General features: G+C 35.1%; 1 protein-coding gene across 28 annotated transcripts in view; it reads right to left on the bottom strand.

Moving 5' to 3' along the window:
- LOC147355172 (uncharacterized) overlaps positions 1–15156 on the bottom strand; it is an 814003-nt gene that overhangs the window by 521915 nt on the left and 276932 nt on the right. The window contains exon 3 of one of the 28 annotated variants that reach the window (XR_015144345.1): positions 2419–3161. The exons of 24 other annotated variants lie outside the window; for them this stretch is intronic. The gene's annotated coding sequence lies outside the window, so the exon portion shown is untranslated. Of the gene's footprint in view, positions 1–2418; positions 3162–15156 lie in introns of those variants that run through there. 3 more of the 28 variants (XR_015144341.1, XR_015144333.1, XR_015144320.1) reach the window with 3 other exon arrangements.

Here is a 15156-nt window from a genome sequence, read left to right as displayed (position 1 = left end):
TTTAAAGCATCTCGTGTCTCTCACGGTTGGGAGGCTGTGAGCAATCACATGTGGCCGGACAAGCCTGTCAGGCAGGCTAGAGAACCCTCAGAGGAGTTTGCAGGTTAAAACACTCCTGTCATGCCCAGGAGTTTTTATTAACTGGAGCTCTAAGTTAACTCCTTCTCCAAAAGAGGTGGTGGGGGACAGCCCCCCATAAAGTCAGAGGTGTAGGTGAGAGCACAAAGTAGTAAAGTAGGCAGGCTCTGGTTATGGGGGTAGATGCTCGAGGATTTCCAGGGGGACTCCTGAGGCCCAATCCCGCCTTTGTGTATGTCGAGCCTCCTTCCTCATGACCTTTGCCACGGGCGGAGTGCCTCACGCTGGCCCCCAACACCTTGAATCTATTTGTCACTTCCACTGTATAATCATAAGGGATTTGATTTAGGTCATACCTTCACAGTCTAGTGGTTTTCCCTACTTTCTTCAATTTAAGTCTGAATTTGGCAATAAGAAGTTCATAATCTGAGTCACAGTCAGCTCCTGGTCTTGTTTTTGCTGACTGTATCACACTTCTCCATCTTTGGCTGTAAAGATTATAATCAATCTGATTTTGGTATTGACCATCTGGTGATGTCCACGTGTAGAGTCTTACATTGTTGAAGAGGGTGTTTTCTGTGACCAGTGCGTTCTCTTGACAAAACTCTATTACCCTTTGCCCGGCTTCATTTTGTACTCCAAGGTCAAGTTTGCCTGTTACTTCAGGTATCTCTTGACTTCCTACTTTTGCATTCCAGTCCCCTATAATGAAAAAGACATCTTTTTTGAGTGTTAGTTCTAGAAGGTCTTGTAGGTCTTCATAGAACTGTTCAACTTCAGCTTCTTCAGCATTACTGGTTAGGGCATAGACTTGGATTACTCTGATATTGAATGGCTTGCCTTGGAAACAAACAGAGATCATTCTATCGTTTTTGAGATTGCATCCAAGTACTGAATTTCAGATTCTTTTGTTGGCTATGAGGGTTATTCCATTTCTTCTAAAGGATTCTTTCCCACAGTAGTAGATATAATGGTCATCTGAGTTAATTTTATCCATCCAGTCCATTTTAGTTCACTGATTCCTAAAATGTCAATGTTCACACTTGCCATCCCCTGTTTGACCACTTCCAATTTGCCTTGATTCATGAATCTAACCTGATTCTAACATGAATCTAACATGATGCTCTTTACAGCATCAGACTTTACTTCCATCACCAGTCACATCCACAGCTGGGGCTGTTTTTGCTTTGGGTCCATCTCTTCATTCTTTCTGGAGTTATTTCTCCATTGATCTCCAGTAGCATACTGAGCACCCTCCAACCTGGGGAGTTCATCTTTCAGTGTCTATCTTATTCCCTTTTCATACTGTTCATGGGGTTTTCAATGTAAGAACACTGAAGTGGTTTGCCATTCCCTTCTCCAGTGGACCACGTTTTGTCAGAACTCTCCACATGCTGTGCCCCAGTGCCAAAAACTCCCACACTGCAGAACTCCTTTTGCACCACATGCCCCAGGATTGTCCTATTCTTAGTTCTGTGTAGTCTGACCATTGTTATTCTGTCCATTCTTCACTCATTCATTTTGTAAGCATTTACTGAAAACCTATAATGTGCCAGATACTAAACAACTATTAATAATAAAAACAGCAATAGTGAAAAGACTATCCCCACTTTCAGTAAGACAGAAAAATTTAAAAAGCGACTATAAAATAGTGTGATAAGTACTCAGGGAAGAAGTAATTGTACATTGGTAAGGGCAGGGAGTGTTGCTCAGGAGATGTTTCCTGCGCTAGCTTTTGAAACCGTGTTACTCAAAGAAAGAAAGGATATGATGAAAAGATGACTAGACATTGAGAGAAAACTGCAGGACCCCAGGTGGAAAAAAGATCAGGTGGTTCTGCTACTACTCCCACCAGTCTATTGCCTCACTGCCCCACCCCTATGAGGAGGTTTCACACATGAAACGTGGAGCCTGGCCACCACACTCACATGTTCAACATGGCTTGCCAGCTGCCACTGCACAAGAAAGATGTCTGACTCACTCCTATGTTCAGTCTCCTGCTGAGACTTCTCTGGGTCATGTAAGTTTATCCCTTCAAATTTGATATCCAGGAAATACAGAAAGAAAGATTGGGAATAAATGCCATGTTCCTCATGGCTGCTCTGTCCAATGTGGTATCCATTATCCACGTGTAGCTATTGAACATTGAAATGTGGCTACTTTGAATTAAGACATGATATGAGTGTAAAGTACACACCAGATTTCTAAGGTTTAGTATATAAAAATACACAAAATTTTTAAAATTATTTTTGTATTTATTACATATATGCATGCATGCTAAATCACTTCTGTCATGTCCAACTCTTTGCAACCCCACTGACTGTAGCCTGCCAGGCTCCTCTGTCCACAGAATTCTCCAGGCAAGAATCCTGAAGTGGGTTGACATGCCCTCCTCCAGGGGATCTTCCCAACCCAGGGATCGAACCCGCCTCTCTTATGTCTCCTGCATTGGCAGGCAGGTTCTTTATCACTAATGCCACCTGGAAAGCCCATTATATAGTCAACGTGTAATATATAATCTGTCAATACATATAAAATAGTAATATTGAATATAAGAGGTTACAATATTATTAACACTATTTTCACTTGTTTCTTCTTTTTTTTTTTTTTTTTACTTTTTTTAATGCAGCTACTAGAAAATTTTAAATTGTATATGGGGCTGACATTATATTTCTATTGAACAGGATTGCTATAGACCAATTCCAACATAGTGGGGATATATGAAGGATTACATTAGGAGTAAAGAGGTACAACCATTATGGGTGACATTATGATGTGGCAAAAAAATAAAAAATCAGTGGCTAAAAGCTTACATTTTAGACACTGACTGAGGAGAACAGGGATTTTAAAATAGTAAACAGTTATAACAGTCTTAGAGGAGGGTTAACTTTGGGTCTCAGTAGCAGATAATCTGATGCATTTTGTTTACTGTTAAAGGACCCAGAAGCTGGAGCTTTGTCAAGCTGTGTAGGCTGATTAGATCCTAGGTTGATTATCAGCAGTGTTTCAGGCCTTACTAAGAAGAGGGACACAGGATTTTTGGTGGTTGCTGTTGCTTTTTGTTTTCCTCAAATCAAGGTTTCCTATGTTACAGATGAAAACAAAAATATCATTGCCTTCCTTTCAGGTAACTTTGAATAATTTCCTTCAAGAAAGCACATATTAATTTCTGTGTATCATGATATCCTAAGTTTGAGTCTAAACCCTACAGAAACTTGAAAATTTTTAAATGAAAAAACAGACGTCATTAGAAGATACACATAACCCAATTAGAACAATAAATGTTGAATTAAGCCAGGCTCGGGAACTTACATGGGGAGTTTTCTTCTGAGGAAAAATCTAGTTTTGTCAGAGTAAGCATATTTTTTTAAAAAATCACAAATTCTCTTATTCTTAATCATAATCAGGAATCCATAAACATGACAGTTGTTCATATCAATATAGTTCAATACTATTTTAATAACAGTAAAATTGAATAATGTCTATTTGACACCTGATTCACCCTGCCTCATCCTTCTGTGGAAAAAATTAACTAAGAAAAAGTGAAGCTGCAAAAAATCAAGGTAATTTCCATTAGCATTAACCATTCAAGAAAGATAGATAAAAAATGAACAAAATCTTGCGGGTGATTAGTAACAGATATTCCTTCAGAATTCTGAGCAATAACACTCAGTATGGCAACAAGGAAGTTCCCTCTAGAACAGATTGTAGATCAAAGTGCTGACAGTATTTGATGAATACTGAAAGCTAGTTTGAGACTAATAGCCTGAGCAACAAGAAACTGGATTTTGAAATTTTTTCTCTCTTTAATTGTCACTGTTACTTGACGGAATTTCCATACACTTTTCTGAATGGAAGGAAAAAAATGGAGTTAAAAATGGGATAATCCAGAATTTCAAATTATACAAATCGTGTGTTTACGCTATGTATGCTGTGAAAATCTCAGTGTTACATAAAATATATGCAACCATTTACACTGAACTTGAAATAAGAAGTGTAAACAGACCTAAATATTTCAGAAAATCCTACATAAAAAAAAAGAAGGGAGGATAGAAGAAATGAAGAAAGGAAGGGAGGAAAGGAGGGAGAGAGGATGGAACAAAAATATATCGGTGCATTATTCTAAGAAGTACAGAACATAGAATTTCCAATCACACCTAAAAATAATCTCATGATAAAACTGTGATAGTCAGGAATATCCCACCTTTAAAATGTGGTTCTACTTCAACCACCATAAATAAGTGTAACTGATTTTAAGTGAAAATAATGCATAGCTTTGTAGGTTTTTAATACATAGCATTTCTTAATTAAAACAAGAAGTTTGAATCAAATATATAAGTTGTTTTTCCATACTGAATAAAAGTATTCACCAGCCACTTTTCATGTTCAAATTATTAAATGTCATAAAAATTTTTTAAATTATTTTAATTATAACCTGAACAATCAATTAATGAACTTAGAAGTATTTTCTATTGATATTTGCTTATTTGCATATTCTATATTCTAACAAAGATACTTTAGTTTCTCAAGTGGGGAAAAATATATATTTTTAAGATACACATTTAAAACATATATTTTAAAGCATATATTTTAAATATGCTTATATATATATATATATATTCTAAAATACCTGTCTTAAAAAATGCAAAGTCTCTTAAATTTCCATTATAAACCACTATTCCAAAATTGAGCATAGGTATAATTTGAAATAATTTACAATGTTTTAATTGAAAAAACATCTATTTATTACTTTCCATATAGACTATAAAACTTTCTCATTTAATCCCATCTTCTACTTTAACACGTCTGCTCAGTTTTGAATTTTTTTTAAGGTATGTCCAAAAAAATCTTTCTGTATATATTTTATTGATCTCTTTCCTATTTTTAAAAAGTTCAGCAGTTCATTCTTTCCAAGAATACTATTTCAGTTGCCATCTATAGTACTTCATTATGACTCAGATATTGTACTACTAATGTCAATTTGTTTGCCTCATCAGAGTAATTTTGTGTAAAAAGATTCTTTAAAGCAGGAGGGGAGGAAGTCCTCCTACCACAGGTGTTCTACTTGTAACCTCTCAGATCTAGTATCTAGTACCTGTGACTCTTCAACCAGGGCTTTCTCTCAGCAAGGGATAGTTCGTTAGTGCTAGGGAGATAACTCCCTCTCAACCCTGGCGATCTTGGTCACTGATGAATGAGAACTGAAGAATAAATGCCCCAGCTTCCACTCTCCTTCCGTGAGACTGATTCCAAAAGTGTTATTTACATGAGCAGTCTCCTACAGGTCAAAGCCTTACTTGCCCACAAGGATAACATCTCATTAATACACTCTATCATGAATTCTTTCATGTTCTTTGCCTTATTTCCCTTTCTCCTGTTGGGGCTTCCTGGGTTAACTTTTAATAAAGTAAATACAAACACTCACATTACTGGAGGAAAAAGAAATGGAGGTTAAGATGAAGGAAATAATGATTATTCCTGTCTATCTGTAGTGGAGAGCAGTTTGCATGAGATAAATGCTATAGATTCTCTTGAATATTTGACAATGAAAGTGAAAGTCACGCAGTCCTGTCTGACTCTTTGAGATCCCATGGACTGTATACTCCATGGAATTCTCCAGGCCAGAATACTGGAGTGGGTAGCCCTTCCCTTCTCCAGTGGATCTTCCCAACCCAGGGATCGAACCCAGGTCTCCTGCATTGCAAGCTGTTTCTTTACCAGCTCAGCCACAAAGGAAGCCTGAGTATATGGGAGTGGGTAGCCTATTCCTTCTCCAGCAGATCTTTCCGACCCAGGAATTGAACCGGGGTCTCCTGCATTACAGGCAGATTCTCTACCAACTGAGCTATGAGGGAAGCCACATATTTGACAATAAATATCAGAAAATATGCTAGGATGTACATGAAATCCAAATGAGTAAGATTTTCCTCACATTCAGTCATACTGACAGAGAAAAATATGTTCAACAGTTCAAATGTTTGTCTCTTTATTTCTTCCTTTCTGGCTTCAAGAATATACTAAGAAAAAGTGGGGTTTGTGGGGTTTTTTTTTAATAGATTTCTGATCATTAATTTTGTAACATAAAATAAATAGTGTGTGATAATGGGAAATGATTTTATTAAATATAAGGTATATATTAATATCTCATTTATAATTTACATATATTCATAATTTTTACTAGTTTTTGATTAACAGTGTTTTATACTTTATTAAATGTTGATATTAAGCTTGGCTCACATGTATCTGTTCTATATTTACTTATGAAAGCATAAAAATGCAATTTTTAAAAATCCAAATTCTGTAGTTTTCTATCATATTCTCAATTTTATTTAAGGTAATTATATTCAGTTCAGTTCAGTTCATTCGCTTGGTCGTGTCTGACTTTGCGACCCCAAGAATTGCAGCACGCCAGGCCTCCCTGTCCATCACCAAATCCCGGAGTTCACTGAGACTCACGTCCAGTGAGTCGGTGATGCCATCCAGCCATCTCATCCTCTGTCATCCCCTTCTCCTCCTGCCCCCAATCCCTCCCAGCATCAGAGTCTTTTCCAATGAGTCAGCTCTTCGCATGAGGTGGCCAAAGGACTGGAGTTTCAGCTTTAGCATCATTCCTTCCAAAGAAATCCCAGGGCTGATCTCCTTTAGAATGGACTGGTTGGATCTCCTTGCAGTCCAAGGGACTCTCAAGTCTTCTCCAACACCACAGTTCAAAAGCATCAATTCTTCGGCACTCAGCTTTCCTTATAGTCCAACTCTCACATCCATACATGACCACTGGAAAAACCATAGCCTTGACTAGACAGACCTTTGTTGGCAAAGTAATGTCTCTGCCTTTCAATATGCTATCTAGGTTGGTCATAACTTTCCTTCCAAGGAGTAAGCGTCTTTTAATTTCATGGCTGCAGTCACCATCTGCAGTGATTTTGGAGCCCAAAAAGATAAAGTCTGACACTGTTTCCCCTGTTTCCCCATCTATTTCCCATGAAGTGATGGGACCAGATGCCATGATTTTCATTTTCTGGATGTTGAGCTTTAAGCCAACTTTTTCACTCTCCTCTTTCACTTTCATCAAGAGGCTCTTTAGTTCCTCTTCACTTTCTGCCATAAGGGTGGTGTCATCTGCATATCTGAAGTTATTGATATTTCTCCCAGCAATCTTGATTCCAGCTTGTGCTTCTTCCAGTCCAGTGTTTCTCATGGTGTACTCTGAATATAAGTTAAATAAGCAGGGTGACAATATACAGCCTTGACGTCCTCCTTTTCCTATTTGGAACCAGTCTGTTGTTCCATGTCCAGTTCTAACTGTTGCTTCCTGACCTGCATACAGGTTTCTCAAAAGGCAGGTCAGGTGCTCTGGTATTCCCATCTCTTTCAGAATTTTCCAGTTTATTGTGATTCACACAGTTAAAGGCTTTGGCATAGTCAGTAAAGCAGAAATAGATGTTTGCTATAAATGTATTAGCTCTTTTTGATGCAATAGTTGTAATTATTTTAACTGAATTATTTCATAGTTGTCATTATTTTAGCTGAATTTATTAGTTTAATTAATTTTATCAATGATTATCTAATATTTTATTATAAAAATTTAAATTATTTAATTCATTTAATTAATTGTTGCTCAGTCACTAAATCATGTCTGACTCTTTTCAATCCCATGGACTGTAGCACACCAGGCTTGCTCTCCCGGAGCTGCTTAAACTCATGTCCAATGAGTTAGTGATGCCATCCAACCATCTCATCCTCTGTTGCCCCCCTACTTTTCTTGCCCTGAGTCTTTCCCAGCAAAAGAGTCTTTTCCAGTGAGCTGGCTTTCATATCAGGTGGACAAAGTATTGGAGCTTCAGCTTCAGCACCAGTTCTTCCAATAAATATTCAGGGTTGATATCCTTTAGGATTGACTGGTTTGATCTCCTTGCTGTCCAAGGGACTCTCAAGAGTCTTCTTATGCACCATAATTCAAAAGCATCAATTCTTCAGTGCTCAGCCTTCTTCATGGTCCAACTCTCACATCCGTACATATCTTTGACTATACAGACTTTTTTGACAAAGTGATATATCTGCTTTTTAATATGCTGTCTAGGTTTGTCATAGCTTTTCTTCCAAGGAGCAAACATCTTGTAATTTTATGTCTACAGTCACCATCCCAGTGAATTTTCAGCCCAAGAAAATAAAATCTGTCACTGTTTCTACTTAATTTTTATTGACCTTCAATTAATTTTTATTAAATCTTTCCAGGTGACACAGTGGTAAAGAATCTGCCTGCTAACACAAGAGATGCAAAGAGACATGGGTTCATTCCCACCTTCAGGAAGATACCCTGGAGAAGGGAATGGCTACCCACTCCATTATTCTTGCCTGAAAAACTACATGGACAGAGGAGCCTGGAAAGCTACAGTCCATGAGGTTGCAAAAGAGTCGGACATGACTGAGTAACTATGCACACACACACACACACACACACACACACTATTATATTTTCATCAGAAGATAGAACCCTGTTTTTTTTCTTATTGTATTTATTGGAATTGTATTTGTCAATAAAGATCATCAACATATATATTAAATGGACACAATAGAAAGCACAGTCTATATTTGCAAAGTGTGTAATGTGATACATTTTATTCTTTTATCCATTCCTTTACTGATCCTGCTGACTAATTGGTCTGACATACTAATAATAATGTTTAATATTTTCTATCTAAAATTCTATTTATTATGGTTTTTAACAATGTTTTTTCCTGATGCTATGATTTTTATACAAAAGATGTAATAATAAGTCACCTTAAATTTTAATATATTGTAATCAGTGATTTTCACATGAAATGAAATTTAGTTTTCTCAGGTTAAATTCTATGTTTCAAAATTGATATTAAAATCCCTACTATTATTTGAGTTAAATTTATATATGGTTTTTTCTTATTAGTATTTAAATAATGTGATTTTTTTGGTGCCTCCTGTATTAGCAGATAAATGGATTCTATTTAATAATAGATTATTCCTATTTAAAGAAAAATTTAAGCTATTTTCTATCATTGTCAAATTTGTTAAACTTGACGGGCATATTTTTAGCCTAGTCTCTATAATTTATCTTACTTAACTATGTTTTGTAATATTTTATGCTTTGGAGATTTCTTCCAAATATTTCTAAAAGGATTTAACTAATGATATCAATGTAAATTATTAGAAATATATTTTTCTACTTACAGTGCAATATTTAGCCCTTTGCTTACCCCACTTCTTTGTCTTTCCTTTATGTTTTGTGTTTCTTTGACTTATTAGAAGTCCTTTTTAATGTCTGTATTTTATATTATGTTATTTTCTTAATTATATTATTTAGAGTCATCAATACTATATTTCTACCTAAGGAATAATATTTTTTATTCACCAGTAGTTGCAAATTTTCCTAAATTTCAAAAGACCAAAAGGAAACAGTTAACTGAGATTTACAATTTTGATATTTGACTAGAACATAGCAGTATTAGGTTAGATAGGCCAATAAGCACCTTTTCATTGTGTATCAGAAAAGTTGGTTTGACATTAATCTAGAGAGTTTTACAAAACTTATTATCAAAAAACAAAGGCATCATAGTTGGTTATTACATCAGGTTGGGAGACATTATAATAAGGCACCAGGCAAAATAATAAGGTATCAGCCTCTGAGATAAATAAATAAGAAGACCATGTATATTTCTTTTAGAATGTGTACTATGTCCTTTTAAGTTTCTCTGTTCAAGATACACTAACATTCTTGCCTAAAGACTTGTTCCTCTCTTCTGTGGTTTAACCAAGTTGAATGTCATACGTGTAAAACGTATATAAATTAGAAATCACTGTAAATGAGAAAGTGAAATCAGTTAACCGTTGCTCAGAAATGGATTTTTTCAAAGATAAGATGCACAGGTGAGGAAAGAGAACTTAAAAAGAAAATTAAAGATCCAAATCCCATGCTTTAGTTTCCATCTGATAGAAATGGATAGCACATATTAGAGCTAGGGCTGTAAAAAAACCTATGAAAAAAACATTTTTCATATGTTCTTTTGCTCAATTATTTTTGGAAATTCATGTTGATATGTTATCTCTATCTTTAGGCTGGGCTAATCTTAGAACCCTCAGTTGTATGTTTTAAGATTTTCTATTTATGGTTCACATGAAAAGCAGTCTTGGGGAATATGAACGTGTTTTCCATCATCCAGCTGTCCATGTTAATGTTTAAAAACTGAAAACATCTTGAATTTCGTAGGCTAAGATAATCATGTGGGACTAATGATAAAACATTGTTTGGACTACTAACGATAAGTCACAAAATTAACAAGTGAGTGTTACGTAATCAATATCAACAATATACACACTCTAAACATATACATTTGATCATATGAAATATATATTTTATACTATCTTATCTGTTTTAAAGTAAAACATTTCATATGGGACAATTCAACTTGCAAGTATGATAAGTATAAATGACTATAGACATAAAAATTAAAAGATGGTCACCTAATAGTATGCTATAATTGAGTTTACTTTGGGTAGGTAGGTAGCTGTTAATTGAGTCCAGACTAACTCATACTCAGAGAAAGGAAGAGCAAATTCTCTGTCTTTTTCTCTAACTGAGCTACTTTAGATTGCCTACCACCTTGGCAAAGCTATTTTTACTCTATTACACAATATTATTGAACAGGATACCTTCTAAATGCAATTTCTACAGTGATAGCTCTTTGTAGAATCTAAACTTGTGAGTCCAAGGTAAAGTAAGTACTGAGAAAGAAGCAGAAACCTTCTCTACACTCATGTCATTTTTTCACCAATCATAACAATTTTCTCCTTTCTTCCACTCAATTAGTACTCATTGTTGCACCATTAAGACTCATATTGAGTCATGGGTTCAAAACTGTAAACATAAAGATAATAAAACTTAACTCTTCATAAATACTTCTTAGCTTAAAGATGAAAAATACTAGACAGATTTTTCAAATAGAGTAAGAGATAATTTCCTTATTCACCACCTAAAAAATAAAATTCTTTGTCAGTGAATTTCTGAAACTAATGCAGTTTATTGATGAATTAGTATTTTAGAAATATGCAGGTTGTAGGAACCCAAATTAAGATATCTACTCCCTGACTCACTAGTACAGCTCCAGACTGTGTGCTTCCAACATGTGAATCTGTATTAACCTTGTTTCCTTGGTGAGATCATGGCGGACTGTCAAGTCTGTAACCCATTATGATAATTCATATAGACATTATAACACTCTCCTGTCATCTGACATCATCTCCTGTGTGGTTAAAGGACACAAATAAACTCCAGGTCAAAAAACAAATAAAAGACAGAGACGGAGAGAGACAAGAGAGTCAGGGAGAGACAGGGAATTTTTAAAGGTTTTTAAAACTGTTTTAATGTCAAATTCATATTTTAAAGCTTCTTAAGCACTCTGTACCTCTTGCTCTATAATGACCCCTTTAATTTGGCTTTCCTGCTGTGCATTCTAAATTCAGAGTAAACAGTTATTGAAAAAATAATGAGATTCAGATTAAAAGTCCACAAACAACAGCATAATTAACTACCTTAATAAAACCTTGGAAATAAGCACCAACACAGATTCCAAGAAGCATAAGGTAAATCTAATGAAGACCTGAGGAAAATCAAGCATCAGCTCATGGGAAATACAAAACTCTACTGTCCCTCTTCTATTATCCTGGCTAATCTTTTTCAGAATTAGGTCCCTAGAGTAATGTCAAGTATGTATTCTAAAGTTAATTGCTTTTTTTAAGGACAATGATTGGAGAGTAGTGGGAAAAACAAAACTAACATTTTAAAATGTGAAGAAAGTATTCAAATTATCCACATTTAAAGGTTGTTTTCATGCACATTTAATGGTTTTAGTAAAACCACATTTGAATTACTAATCTATTGAATTCAATTTTACTTCCAGAGTCATTATCCACTGTGGTGATAACATTAGAGTTAGGGCGCACGCTTCTAAATTATAGAATGTTATAAATTTTTTACAGAATGTTCTAAATTAATACTTAATTTTATCCACGTTAATAATGCAAAACTAAAGAACATCTCAGAGAGTGTAATGCGTACTGTAAATACTGAAGCTTCAATTCAATGAATAAATAATTTAATTGCACAATGCCAATTCAATCAGGTTATGGAACAATTTTAATAGCTTGAAAGAATTTGCTGATCTAAATCATAAAGACCAACTTCTATTTTTCTGTATTATAGCTTCTCTGACAAATAATTCAAATTAAAATTAGCACTGAATGATTTGAAAAAAGTTTAACTTAGAAACAGTGTATGAAGCAATGTAGATAGATAAGATCACTGATCACTGGTTGTAGCATATTAGAATGGGAACAAGACTGGGAGAGAGTCAAGTAATGGATTCTAAAAGTTTAGCTAAATCACTTAAAGGTCCTGAGACTCATTTTTCTACATGAAGATGAATATTTGAAATAGATGATTTTGAAGGCCCTATCTAGTACTGAAAATATTTAGGTATTCAAGAAAAATTCCCAAACCACATCTATCAGATTACAGAACTCCCAAAAACAAAACTGCCAAGTTTTTGGAGAAGATTTCAGGAAATAGATCTAATACACTGCTTATGAAAATAGAAATTTTGTAGACTATGCTGGAGAGAAATTTCTTTATATATGGTATATAAATATTATGTGTATGTTACATATATATTTTGTGTATATATTTGGTATATGTACTATACGTGCATAAATGTGTTGTATAATTAAGACAGTATTAGATTAAACAGACCAAATTCTTTATTAAAACTAGATCTTCTAGAATAGAATTTACTGTGTTAACCATGAGAAAACCTGTAAATTTAAAAGCATTTTATTTATCTATCTCACTGTGACTCAATTTCCTCATTTGTAAAACATATATTCTTATGCCTGATATAAAAGATAATACATCTAAAGTGCCAAGCAAACTTGGTTTTCTACAGAGAAAGGCAGCAACTTGGGGAGAAGAAAAGTAGTTTCATGGAAACAATCTAAGTTTAGAAACACATAAGTGAAAGTGAAAGTGAAGTCGCTCAGTCGTGTCTGACTCCTCACGACCCCATGGACTGCAGCCTACCAGGCTCCTCTGTCCATTGGATTTTCCAGGCAAGAGTACTGGAGTGGGTTGCCATCACCTTCTCCAATAAACCACATAAAATTATCAATAAAGCCCTTAAAGTGATCTAATCAGCTAAGTTTCATACATTCTTTTATCTTTTTCTTTATCTTTTATCTTATCTTTAAAGATGAGATTTTTCTCATTCTTTCTTCAAAGTAGGAGTATCATAGCTAATTTCTCACTAGCACACACCACTTCAGCTCAAGGTAGCTTTTGACCTCACACGTCAGCCAGATCACTACAATCCAAAGTGCCTGTTGTGACTAGTCAGTGTCTGAGTCCTACTGGCTGTTAAGAATTTACATATTTTGAATATCATCAATTCTTAATTAATATGGATATAATCAACTACTTATTATCTTGGGCAGACTAATTTATGAGAAAGTCAGGTTACAAATAAAAATAATAAACCATGCAGATAAATAAAAAGTTCTCAAAGTCTATGAAAAACATCTACTCATTTAAATGTCTTCCCACTGAGGCCCACATAATAAATCACAGACACCACATATGGGAGTGACACAACTTAGACAAAGATAAAAATGATAAAATGAATACTCGTATACCCTGCTTCTGTATTTACCTACATTTAATATTTTACTTCATTCGCTTTTTCATTGCCACCTATCCACCCAAACATACATCTATATATGTTATGTGCATATATATGCATGTGTACATTAACATTACTTTTTAAACCATTTAAGAGTATTTTCCATATACCATTGTCATTTACCCCTGAATATTTCAATGTGTATTTCCTAAGAATAACAATATTATCTTACATAGCAACAGTACCAAACTGCATTTATTTTTGCAATTTAAATTCCATTTAATAATATCCATATAATACTTGGGCTTCCCTGATGGCTCAGATAGTAAAGAATCTGCCTGCAATGCAGGTGACCTGGATTTGATCCATGGGTTGGGAAGATTGCCTGGAGAATGGAATGGCTACCCACTCCAGTATTCTTGCCTAGGAAATCCCATGGACAGAGGAGCCTGGGAGGCTATAGTCCATGGGGTACTCTTAGCATGCATGTATTCTACATATAAGTTAAATAAGCAGAGTGACAAAATACAGCCTTATCATACACCTTTCTTAATTTTGAACCAATCAGTTGTTCTGGTTCTAACTGTTGCTTCTTGACCTACATGCAGACTTCTCAGGAGACAGGTAAGGTGGTCTGATATTCCCATCTCTTTAACAATTTTCCACTGTTTGTTGTGATCCACACAGTCAAAGGCTTTAGCATAGTCAATTAAGCAAAAGTAGATGTTTTTCAAGAACTCCCTCACTTTCTCTATGATCTAATGAATGTTGGTAATATGATCTCTGGTTCTTTGCCTTTTCAAAAACCGAGTTTGTACATCTGGAAGTTCTTGGTTCAGATACTGCTGAAGTCTAGCTTGAAGGATTTTGAGCATAACCTTGCTAGCATGTCATATGAGTGCAATTGTGCAGTAGTTTGAACATTCTTTGGCATTGCCCTTCTTTGGGACTGAAATGAAAACTGACCTTTTCCAGTCCTGTGGCCACTGCTGAGTTTTCCAAATTTGTTGGCATATTGAGTGTAGCACTTTAACAGCATCATCTTTTAGGATTTTAAATAGCTCAGATGGAATTCTGTCACCTTCACTAGCTTTGTTCATAGTAATGTTTCCTAAGGCCCAACTGACTTCACACTCCAGGATGTCCAGCTCCAGGTGAGTGACCACATCATTGTGGTTAATTGAGTCATTAAGACCTTTATTGTAGAGTTTACCTGTGTATTCTTGCAATTTCTTCTTAATCTCTTCTGCTTCTGTTAGGTCCTTACCTTTTTTGTCTTTTATCATGCATACCCTTGCATAAAATATTCCCTTGATATACCCAATTTTCTTGGAAGAGACCGCTAGACTTTCTCATTCTATCATTTTCCTCTATTTCT

This window comes from Bos grunniens, chromosome 17 (assembly GCF_055505025.1).
Source record: "Bos grunniens cultivar Pamir isolate PY7600 chromosome 17, Bosgru_T2T1.0, whole genome shotgun sequence".
Lineage (NCBI taxonomy): Eukaryota > Metazoa > Chordata > Mammalia > Artiodactyla > Bovidae > Bos > Bos grunniens.
The sequence above is the reverse complement of the archived record's forward strand: the minus strand, read 5'-3'. Positions and strand labels throughout refer to the sequence as shown.